Raw genomic sequence first — 11,399 nt, 5'->3', positions numbered from 1 at the left:
CTTACCGTGCCTCCAAAGTTTGATGGGCTCTGGGGAGCTACGAAAACCCCGCCCCAGCCTAGGCTGCGTCTCTAGTTGGGAAGAAAAAGAAGGCGATTTGACGATCTGCTTAGCGGGGTAGCACGTTTACCCTGGCCCACCGCCCATAAGCACCCAAAGGCAGGGGCGCGCACCACGGGTTGCCCAGACCTGAGTCCTTCCCCTGCCCCGCCCCGCCCCGCCCCGCCCCACCTAGCCCCACCCCCTGGCACCCACCCGCCCTCGCGCACGCGCAGCTCTTCTTCCCTTCAATGCGTGCCGCTCCCGCCGGCGGGCACGCGCCCGGGGCACGCGCCCCTCGCTCTCCCTCCCTCCGGTCCTGCCCTTCCCTGGAAGCTCCCTTCCCCCACGCGCACGCGCCCTGCGGGCGCACGCGAGCCGGCGGTCGGAGCCGTGAGTTGGGCGGGGCGCCGCGCTGACGTTGCCCGGGATGCGGGCATGTTCCGCAGCCGTCTTCGCCGCCTCCGCCTCTCCTGCCACCCGGGTTTGTATGAAAACGGCGGGCCGCGGGCGGAGGACGGCGGGAGGCGGGCGGTGGGCGGCGAGGAACCGCTCTGCGTTCCGGGAGTCGCGGGCGCGGAGGTCGAGCGCGGCGCCCACGCCAAGCCGGTGAGCGTCCCCGCCGCCTTCGCGTCCCGCTCGCCGGCTCCCAGCGGCGCCAGGCAGCTCACCTGGCGGGGACGAGGCGCGCTCCCAGGCTCGGGCGAGGCCGGCTGTCGAGCGAGCCGGGGCGATCGCCGCCCCGTGCACTCCCTGCCGCGCTCCGCTGCCCGCCACTCCCCGGCCTCCGCCCTGCCGCGCCCTGGGACCCTTTGATTGGTTGCTCGCTGACAGTTTAGCGCCGTGGACGGCAGTTTCAACACCTCCCCAAGTGGTCGGGGTGGACGTTGAGGGTGCCTGCTGATCCGTGGATGGTGCAGGGGCTCGTACGGCGTGTGAGGTAACGACGGCGATCGCGCTGGCATGGAGGGTGTCTGTGGCGAGCCCTCTCCAGGTGTTCGGAATGCTAACGGTGCCCATCAGGAGGAGTGGCCCTGCCGAGCCCTCGCTCCCCCGTGGCCAGCTTCTGGATTGTTCCCACAGTTCTCCCTCGCTTCCCTGAGAGAGGAAGTTATTTTTGTAATTGTGTTTTGGAAAGGTTTCTGGTTTCGTTGGCGGAACAAGAAATGATTTATTTAAGGCGCGTTGAACGGTACGGATTTTAAAACAGGCCAAATGTCAAAACCAAAGTCCTGGAGATCTGTAATCAGAGTCCTCTAAAGGGCCGCACTTGGCGATGCCTTGGGCCACCCGAGTTTCTCCTGGTTTGCTTAGTTTCCTGTTCTCCTGAGTCACATTCTACAGTGAAGTTACACCCGTCATTTTGAATGACCGTAGAGTTTTGCTTTGAATTGATGGATAAGTGTTTAAAATTGTAATCTCTGTTGAACTCTGAAACAGACGCATTATGTGTTTGACCAATATGACAAAAATGTCAAATATATTAATGTAATTTAACCTTCTGTGGTATTTTTAATTTCTTAAAATTTATATGTGTATGAGTATATTTTATGTATATTCATATGTATATATATGCACACATGCGCACGCACACACACACATACATATGCATCACGTGTGTACCTGAGGCCCGAGGAGGTCAGAAGAATGTGTCAAATTCACTGGAATTGGAGTTACATATGGTTGTGAGCCACCATGTGGATGCTTGGAATCAGACCCACCCAGGTTCTCCGGAAGAACAGCCCTTAGCCATTGAGCCATCTCTCCAGCCCCGTGGTAGCAATTTTTTGTAAAGGTTTTCCAATCGATTTGGATTGAGGTACCCCCTTATTTCTTTTACATGTGTGTATAGGTCAGAGCACTTGCAAGTTTTGGTTCTCTTTTCGACCTTGTGGTTGCAGGGGAAGGAAGGATAGTCATGAGCCCCTGCTTGCCGAGCCATCTTGCTATCCCCCTTGAAGCATTCTCTTTAGAAAAGTCTGACTGCATTGCCGTGTAATGATTAGCCCTGCATTACTTAGAGGTAAAAGCTGCAGGGCGTGAACTATTTTAATTTGTATGGCATCCTACAGTTTGGATTTTGCCCTTTTAGCTTCCTCCTCAGTAGTCATCTTCAGAGTCAGCACTGAATTCAAACAGGCAGCGGTAATTGGGGATCCTCTGCACATTCCTTAGGGTCTTAGATTCAGCAGCAGATATCAGTGCAGTGCTGGAGATGGTGGCTGCTGTGGTGCAGTGGCTACGGAGTTGGGGCTCAGCCAGAGTGGCCGAATTTGTGTCCTGGCTTGCTGTAGGCAAGTTGTTTATTCTCTGGATTCAGTTCTGTCCTTGCCAAAAATGGAGGTGATGGTGTTTGTGCACTTAGGGTGATCTCATGAAGTGAGTTAACACAAGTGTGGGGCTTGTCCACAGAGCAGGGCTCACAGGAAGGGCTCAGTCGGCAGTTACTGTTTTCCCTCAGTGGGACTGGCTGAAGGGAGACTTCAAAGTGACTGAGCAGCATTAGCACAGATTAATTCCCTGTGACCCATTTCCTTCTATGAAGCTGAGAGAGTGTAGCCTCACTGTCATTTCATGGAAACATGTATGTTTTAAATAGAACAGGTACACCCTGAGCTGCGTGCCCTGGGATGGTGCTGGAGAACTAGAACTGAATATCCTTGTTTGCCTGTCCTCTTTGACAGAACCTTGGCTCTTCTCCCTCATGTTGGTGGTCCCTGTAACTTTACTCACCCAACTTCCAGGTTCTTATTGACTGTGTCTCTAACTGTCATGTGTTGCTGTGGGAGTTAGTATCAAAATATCTCTAGGAATTACAAAGTTTTTTTTATCCACACATTATTTTGTCTCTTTAAAAATTTTTTTTAAAGATTTATTTTTATTTCATATCCATTGGTGTTTTGACTGCATGCATGTCTGTGTGAGGGTGTCAGATCCCCTGGAACTGGAGATAGAGACAATTGTGGGTGCTAGAAATTAAGCTCGGATCCTCTGAAGAGCAGCCAGCGCTTTTACCGGCGGAGCCACATCTCCAACCCCTATTTTGTCTTTATTGATGTAACATAAAATGTTTTGATTTGACATTGTGCTCATTTTTAGATTTTATGTAATTCTCCTAAAAAAATAGATCTCCCCCACCTCCCTCCCCATTAATAATCTCTTGGTTTGCAGGGACTTGATACAACTAACACATCTTTTACCTGATATTCTTGGACACAGAGGTATTTTAATCTTGGAATATTTTCATGTCTAATGAGATACCTTGAAGATTGTATCCAAATCTGAACAAACAACTGACATTTACATTTCATGTATACACAGGCAGAATGTGATTTTATAAGAGTTTTTAGCGTGCCTACATTTGGGCTGCAGTATGTGAAGTGAGGCCAGCCATGACTCTGTGTCTGTGGAGTCACATTAGTGTTCAGAAGGTTTGGGACGTTGGGATTTTATGTTAGAGTTGCACAGCCGATAATAAAAGTCCGTTCTTAAATCAGATATTTAAAAACTTGATCTCAGGACTCTTAACATCCTTAGAAATAATTGTAGTACTTTATTTGGTGGGTTATATCCATACTTAATTTGTTACAATTAAATATTTTTGTTAATTCACTTATAAGCACATTGCATATCAATATAAACAACATATTTTTAAGTGAAAACCAAAACGGACCACCAGTGGACCTAGTGAGAAGAGTGATAGTGTTTCACATTTTTCTAAATTTCCCATGCCCGTTTTCAAAACTCTCCTCTCTCCTTTCTCTTCCTTCCTCACCACCTCCCGCCCCACCTCCACCCCGCCTTGTAAATCTTTAGTGTTAGAGGGTACAAACAGTTAGGTTATTTCTGCTTCTGCATTTAGTCCATTGCAATATGTTGTTTAGGTCGAAGTGCATGTATGGAGGAGATCCAGCCAGATGCAGCTCATGGCTGTGAAGGGGAGGGAACAATGGGGGGTGTCTTTGTTTAGTATGTCTTCAGATTCACCACGTGCCATTTCTGTCTTGTTAGTTTGTTTGTTTTGAGAGAGAGTTTCTCCGGGTGGCCTTGGCTGTCCTGGAACTCAGAGATCCCCCTGCCTCTGTCTCCTGAGTGCTGGGATTACAGATATTTGTCACCACTGTCTGGTGTGGCACCTTCTTAAAGGTTAGTTGCAACATGGAATCTGAAGTCCTAGCTGATGATCTTCTTTCATACTCAGTTATATTTAAAAACACCATGTGTGAACTGGGAATGGGTTATGTACATGTCTGAATTTTAGCAGAATTTATCAGTCAGGTATTAGGTATTGGTTCAGTGAGTTGGGTACATTTTTCAAATGGTGGCATATTTCTTTGTCATGAAAGAAAGTCATGGCTTTAGGTCCTGGTATTGGGGATTAAAGCTAGGGATAGCCAGAGCTCTCTTGTCTTTTTTAGTTTGGGGCAGTTTCATTAAGTTGCTTGCTAGGGTTACAGGCCTATTCTGCCAGTCCCACCAAAACACTTGTTAGCACAGAGTGATTGAGAAATCAGTGGAAGTTGTGTGGGTAGAGATCTGAGAGTGGACATGAGTTTTACAAAGTTCTCATTAAAAAAAAAAAAGGTTATTGTATGTGTGCTATGGTATGCATGTGGAGGTCAGAGGTCAGGAACTGCGAGTTCTCGACTTCCCCCTTGTGGCTCCTGGCACCTGAACCAAGGGTGTCAGGCTTGACTGCAAGTGCTTTCAGCTGCTGAGCCACGGCCAGTTCAAAACCTTCTGTATGACAGATGGGGAGTGTCCATGAATCATCGATGCCATCAGTGATAGCTTATGGCTGTCTCAAGGCAAAGTAGTTCCAGAAGAGAGCCAAGAGCTTGGATTAGCCTTGCTCTTTCGTGAAACAGCATTTGAATGGCAACGTGTGTAATTTAAACTTTGGTGTCTCAGCAAAGGTTTTCACAGAAACGAACAGAGTAAGTGTACCTTCACTTGAAGTAAACAAATGATATTCCATTTGGGACTCTGCTAACACTTGAGTTTTCAAGCAAAAATCGGAACTCTGGAAAGACGGCTCAGCAGGCAAAGGCATTTGCTGCAGCAGCCTGGAGACCCAGCGTCAGTTCCCAGGACCTGTACAGGTGGAAGGAGAGAAAGCCAGCTGCGTGCGCATTGCTGTCCTCTAGCCTTCGTACGCAGTGTGGCACCGTGTACCTGCACACCCAAGTTACAAACACACATTAATAAAAGATTTTAAAAAGAGTGGACTAGTTGAGCTGCGCATTCACTTGTTTTCTGTGCCAAGGGCCTGTTGGACTGCTTGCAGAGCAGCTACACTCTCAGATCCCAGCTGGCGAAGGGGAAGGGTCCAGTCTCTCCACTTTCTCATCTGTCGTTGTTATGGCCTCCCCTACTCTCTATTACAGCCGTTTGAGTGCTCATAAAGTGAAGACTGAATTTTACAATGGATTCAGCATAGCAGAAATGACAGCATTCTAAAATGGAGTTAGTTTTATAATTGAAGTGTTTACTAGGTTGACCTAAGACCACTGCCAACAGATCTTTCTCTTGGCTATCCATGGTTAGTGCCACTCCCGATCTTCCTGTAGCTTTGTCCGATTCTGAGCGCACTCTGTCACCTACTCTCCCTGACAGACACAGGTATATAGGAAGAAAATGGGGAGGGTCAGTTGTAGATGAAGGGTGCCCTCACCTTGTGTAGAGAGGGTTTACTATGGTTGTTAACAAGGTGAAGGGCTTGTTGGGATGTTCAGAGTGGGATGGAAATCGAGAAGTAGAGATTAGTTTTGAAGAAAGCATGAGCACAGAGCACAGCAGTTCCCGCCATGATGGCGGCAGCACACTTCTTCCCTACCAGGCGAGAGCACTATGTGTTAATAAGCACAGGCCGCGACTGGTGGATAGAGCATGCTTATCCTGTCACGTGCTGGGGCCTCCACCTCCATGTTTGGCGCCGAGTAGAGGCGGTCTGCTTGTGCTCTTGGGGAAGCTGTATATGTCACAGGAGCCTTAATAATGCAGTGGACCTTGCCTGTAGACACCAAGTGAGCATCCTGGGGGTAGTGGTCAAGCCTTTCTCCTGCAGTGTCTCTGCCTGTACCAGCAAAGCTTAGAATCATGCCAGCTGGTTAAAATACATATAGAGCAGATTTCTACAGAGCTGATCAAAAGGATGAATTCGGAAATGAAGGGCTGTGAGTCAAATATCTGGCATAGGTATTTAAGGGCTTGTAGTATTGCTTGGACATCTGAAGGGATTCTAGGTTGAAATCCATCCTTTAAAAAATCACATTTACCTACTATGAATGTATGTGTGTACCTGTGTGGATGAGCACACATGTGCCCACCACAGCAGGCATGGAGATCAGAGGACAGACTTTTGAAAGTTGGTTCTCTCCTCCTTGTAGGACCTGGGGTTTGAACTCAGGTTGTCAGGCTTGACAGAAAGTCAGTCACTTGATGCATCAAGCTGTACTGCTGGTCCTGCTGAGCTTTACTTCAGGGAGCAGCTTCTAGACACTGGGCTGAGACCTAGGGAAGGGAGGCAGGGAAGAGCTGCCTCGTGACTGAGAAGCCCCCAGGCTCTTAGCAGGGATGGCACCTTCTCAGTCTGGACCCGGGGGGTACTTGAAGTGTTGTACAAGGCTGTCCGTCTGTCTCCACATACACGCGTATATGTAAAATAGACAAACTGGCACTCGGATGGATGGCTCTGTCGTTCTCATACACACATCATCATCACTCTTTGGTCTCCCTCTCTCTCCTCCAATGTCTCTCCCCAGGCTGTCTTCCTCTGTTGGTCCCCTTTCTTCTACAAAGGCTCCCCAGGCTTTCTCCCTCTGTCCGTCCCCTTTCTCCTCCCACAACCTTTCCCCTGGCTGCCCCCTCTGTCCGTCTTCTTTCTTCTCCCACATAGTCTTCTGCCTCATGCCACATTACGTGGCCATTCATTCATTCATCCATCCATTCTTCTGGCCTTCATTACTCCAGGCCAGTCTGCCCCCATTTACTCTTTTTTTGACCCTCTGCTGTCTTTTTAGAAATAGCTTCTAATTCTAACACAGGTGTGAAGTGAAACTGTGGTTTGCAGAAATTGTGGTTCACATCAGAATGAATGATGTGAATACTTCTAATCTCTCAATCAATCAAATCAAATTTTATGTCTTTGTAGAAATTTTAATTTAGGTTATTGGTTAATTTTAAATCTAGGTTATTTATTTTTGGCTACTGAGTAATCTCTTTCTCACACACACACACTCACCTTGGTTTAAAGTGACTTAATTATTTTGAGTGGAAGTCGAGGAGTGGAGTGGAATTGTAGGTTGAAGTACAACTTAATTTAAAAATCAGTAAAAGACCCGAATGGACATTTCTCCAAAGATTCATAAATGTTCAATAAGCACATGCAAAGACTCTCAGGAGAGTTAAACATGGTGCCCAAGATCTCCAATTCCTACACAGCCTCACCCACACCCAGTATTCTCCAGCACAAAGTGACAGCCACCCTGGCTGTGAAGTAATCTCTAATTCTGGTTCTATTTCCATAATGTTTGGGCACCACAGGTGTAAACTGACAGGGCCCGGCTTGGCATGTGCTTGGTGTGTGCTTGGTGTGTGTGCTTGGCTTGGCGTGTGCTTGGCGTGTGCTTGGTGTGTGTGCTTGGCTTGGCGTGTGCTTGGTGTGTGCTTGGTGTGTGTGCTTGGCTTGGCGTGTGCTTGGTGTGTGCTTGGTGTGTGCTTGATGTGTGTGCTTGGCTTGGCGTGTGCTTGGTGTGTGCTTGGCTTGGCGTGTGCTTGGTGTGTGCTTGGCGTGTGCTTGGTGTGTGCTTGGTGTGTGCTTGGTGTGTGTGCTTGGCTTGGCGTGTGCTTGGTGTGCTAGTGCAGTGATTGTCAAGGCACAGATCTTCACTGTTCATGTCCTGGAGTGGCTGGCTGGTGTGTGTGTGTGTGGGTCCTCTGTATACTGCATCTCCCAAACTGCCACATTACTTAGCAACTTATAAATTACAGATGCTAGAGTTTAGTAATAAGGCCATAACAAATGACTAAACAAGAGGCAGGAAGCACCACAGTTCCCTTTTACTTAGTAAAGTCGTGCAAAGCTCGCCCATTACACAGAGAAACCATCTCAATATATATATATATATATATATATATATATATATATTTCTCTGGAGCTAGAGAGCTGGCTCAGCAGTTAACAGTACTGAGTTGCTCTTCAAGAGGACCAGGATAAAGCCTAACAACCAACTATAACTCCAGTTCCTGGGATTCTGGTGCCCTTCTGGCTTTGGGAGGCTCCCGCACACTCTTGCAGGTGTATGGTACACAGATGTGCATGCAGGCTAAACAGCCGTACCTTTTAAAAACTAAAAGTTTTCTTATTTACTGGTGGAGGAGTATGCCATAGCAAGCATGTGGATGGCAGAAGACAACTTTAAGACATGCCATCTCTCCTACCGCCGTGAGTGAGGGTACAGGTAAGACTGAACCTGGTGTGTTGGTGGAAAGCCAGGCTGCTCTCAGCTAACATTCCTGTTGTGCATAGAAGGAAATGGCTGGGAATATTCCTGTAGGCACTTTGGTGTCATTGAAGTGGAAAGTTGTGTAGAGCTTTGAGCTGAGTGATAGCAGGCTTCCTACATGGTGGTCTGTTCCCTGCCAGGGTTTTGCAAGTATCCCTGCAGGGTGTTGTATTGAGAATAAACTGTAGCTGAATGTAGAAAGGAGACTAGTGATGGTAGGACATGGGATGATTGGAGTTTGGATGTGTGCATGTTACTATTATTTGCTAACGTGTTCTCTACACTATATACAGGTCAGAGGACAACTGAAGTCAGGTCTCTCCTTACCATGTGAACCCTGGATGTAGACTCAGGTTATCAGGCTTGGCTGCAGATGTCTTTATATATGGAGCCATCTTATGTGTCCTCTGTACAATGACCTCAACTTTCTTATGACCTGGATATGGGAAAAGGATATGGAGAGGAGAAAGGGTGATGATGCCACAGTCCAGGGAGAACAGTTGGACAACAGTCAGGTAGTTTATGGCAGGCAGAGGTGGGAGGAAGGTTGTTGGCTTTGGTGTCTGTCCTTAATTAATGTCAAGTGAGATGTTTAGCTCTGAAGCCAGGTGATGTTACCAAGTCTAGAGTTGGAAGAGGGCAGAAACACCCAAGTCCTGTGCTTCCAGTAAAGGCTGGGCAGAAGGCCAGAGTGTGGTAGAGTGTTTCCATGACGGCCTTTTCCTGTGTCATGAGCTGTGAACAAGTAAGCTGACTGGCAATTACCAGGTGTGTTTAGTGCTAATGACAAGACCTGTGTTGGTAGGTGTGACAAAGGAGTGGGATTGCAGAAAGCACCATGGACTTGTTCTCCTCATGGCAGAATAACAAGACATTATGGTGGTAAGAAGAAAAGGTCATAGCTCACCGTGGTTTGTGAGCATTGTCCTCTAGCCTACACTCTGCGGCTCACGGTGGCCCATGAGAGTCATTGTGGAGTTATTGGTCCCCAGGGCCCTGGGCTCTTCTAGGCAGGTTACCCAGTCTCTTTTGCTTCTCAGTTTTCTTTTCTGTCATTGTGGGAATAAAAGTGACTTTTTTCTTTACTCCCTAATAGAGAGTGTAGGGACATGCCTGAAGCTGAATATTTTATAATATTCTATTTTGTAAACCATAGATTTGAATATTTTTTAGGCAATACTTTTATTCTTTGAGAATTTCATACTATATATTTTGAACATACTCATACCCTCTCCACTCTCTTATCATTTCCTATCCAGCTTCGAGATCTTTTTCATTCTATTTTTGACCTCCATTGAATTGAGTTTGTATTGCCCAGCTACCCTGGCATGTGCTTGACCTATGAGGTGTCACAGCATTAAAGACAAATGACTCTCCCTTACCCAGTGGCTGCCAAATGCCATTAGAGACATAACTAGTGGGGGGAGTTATGCCTACTTGCACTGTCTATGCTGGGACTCTGTCTGTTTGGAGCTTGTACAGGTCTTATGTCTGCTGTCACAATGGCTGTGAGCTCATGTGTACAACTGCCCCATTGTGTTAGGAAAACAAAAGTAGTTTCTTTAATATTATCCACAGTTCTGTCTCTTACAGTCTTTCTGATGCCTCTTTGTGAAGACCCCCAGCCCAGGTTCACAGTAAGGGTGAGGTGTGGAATGCATACTTGAATTCTAGCTCTTGGGTGAACCAGGAGGTTAGAGGTCCAGGCCAGCTGGACTGCTTTGTGGGAATTTCATCTCAGGAAATAAAAACCAGAATGTGATTGGCTTTTCTTTGGATGTGCTGCTAACACAGTTTTAAGGAACACTGCTTACTTCCGATCTGTCCGCGCTGAGTGCTGGGATTGCTGGTTCTGGTGGTACAAGCTCTGCCTGGAGTTAACTGAACCATACCCTCCAGCCCTGGCTCTGCCTGGAGTTAACTGAACCATACCCTCCAGCCCTGGCTCTGCCTGGAGTTAACGGAACCATACCCTCCAGCCCTGGGTGGTTTTTGTTGGTTAGAGACAAGGTCTGCTACCTCAGGCTGACTTTGACCTCTGTGTGACAGGGTCTTGAACAGCATACTGCGTCTGACTCCCAAGTGCTGGGATTGTAGGTCATGTCTCCATATTTAGCTTTAAGCTGGCCAGGACAGCCTCTGCTTAGGGCAGCGATAGGGACTTTGAAAGCTCATATGAGGTTTTCTGCTACCTTTGTATGTGTAAAGTCTTATTTATCTTGGAAATTGACTTCATATAGTTAACAACCTAGAGAAATAACTAAAGGAAAAAAGTGTAATTTCAAATTTGTCAACGATCTTAAGAACAGTCCACTTGGTTTTTTACATCATAAATATATATGCATATATGTGCATATATACATTAAATAAAACATTAAACCTTACTTTTTGCATGTTTTCTTTGAAATATAGTATTACTAAATATGTATAATGTTATTGTTTTGTTTTCTAGTGATGTGACAAAATTGGGTTTCACTAAGCATTGGTGTATAAAATCAAAAGATATCCAGGGTATTTATTTATTTATTGGTAACTAGTTTTAAAGTACAATCTGAAAATTAAAAAGTTGCAAGTCAAGATGGAAGGTTGTTTAAATTACATAATAAGGACTTTATAAAAATGAAAACATTAACAAAGGTTATGCTTGGCAAGCCTCTTTACTATGTTTAAACAACTTGTTTTTCGTTACGTGTTTTCCTATAGAAATGCATTTACCAGTTTGGTGCTCCTGTGTGACAGTGGTCAGCTTATCATGGAAAGCTCTGGCTGTCTTGAGAGTTACTGAGGCAGAGCAGCACTGTCTCAGAAGAAAGCCAAGTACTGATTGAATGAGCTACTTTTCAGCAGAAGCGA

General features: G+C 46.6%; 1 protein-coding gene across 7 annotated transcripts in view; it reads left to right on the top strand.

Moving 5' to 3' along the window:
• Window positions 1-369: 369 nt before the first annotated feature.
• The window catches only part of Agtpbp1 (ATP/GTP binding protein 1), a 123,026-nt gene continuing 111,996 nt past the window's right edge, over window positions 370-11,399 (top strand). For 4 of the 7 annotated variants that reach the window (XM_031359653.1, XM_031359659.1, XM_031359656.1 and 1 more), the window contains exon 1: window positions 404-523. The gene's annotated coding sequence lies outside the window, so the exon portion shown is untranslated. Of the gene's footprint in view, window positions 524-593; window positions 980-11,399 lie in introns of those variants that run through there. The other 3 variants (XM_031359657.1, XM_031359658.1, XM_031359655.1) reach the window with 2 other exon arrangements.

This window comes from Mastomys coucha, unplaced genomic scaffold (assembly GCF_008632895.1).
Source record: "Mastomys coucha isolate ucsf_1 unplaced genomic scaffold, UCSF_Mcou_1 pScaffold7, whole genome shotgun sequence".
In the NCBI taxonomy this organism is placed as follows: Eukaryota; Metazoa; Chordata; class Mammalia; order Rodentia; family Muridae; genus Mastomys; species Mastomys coucha.
This window is presented reverse-complemented; position numbering and strand designations above follow the sequence as displayed.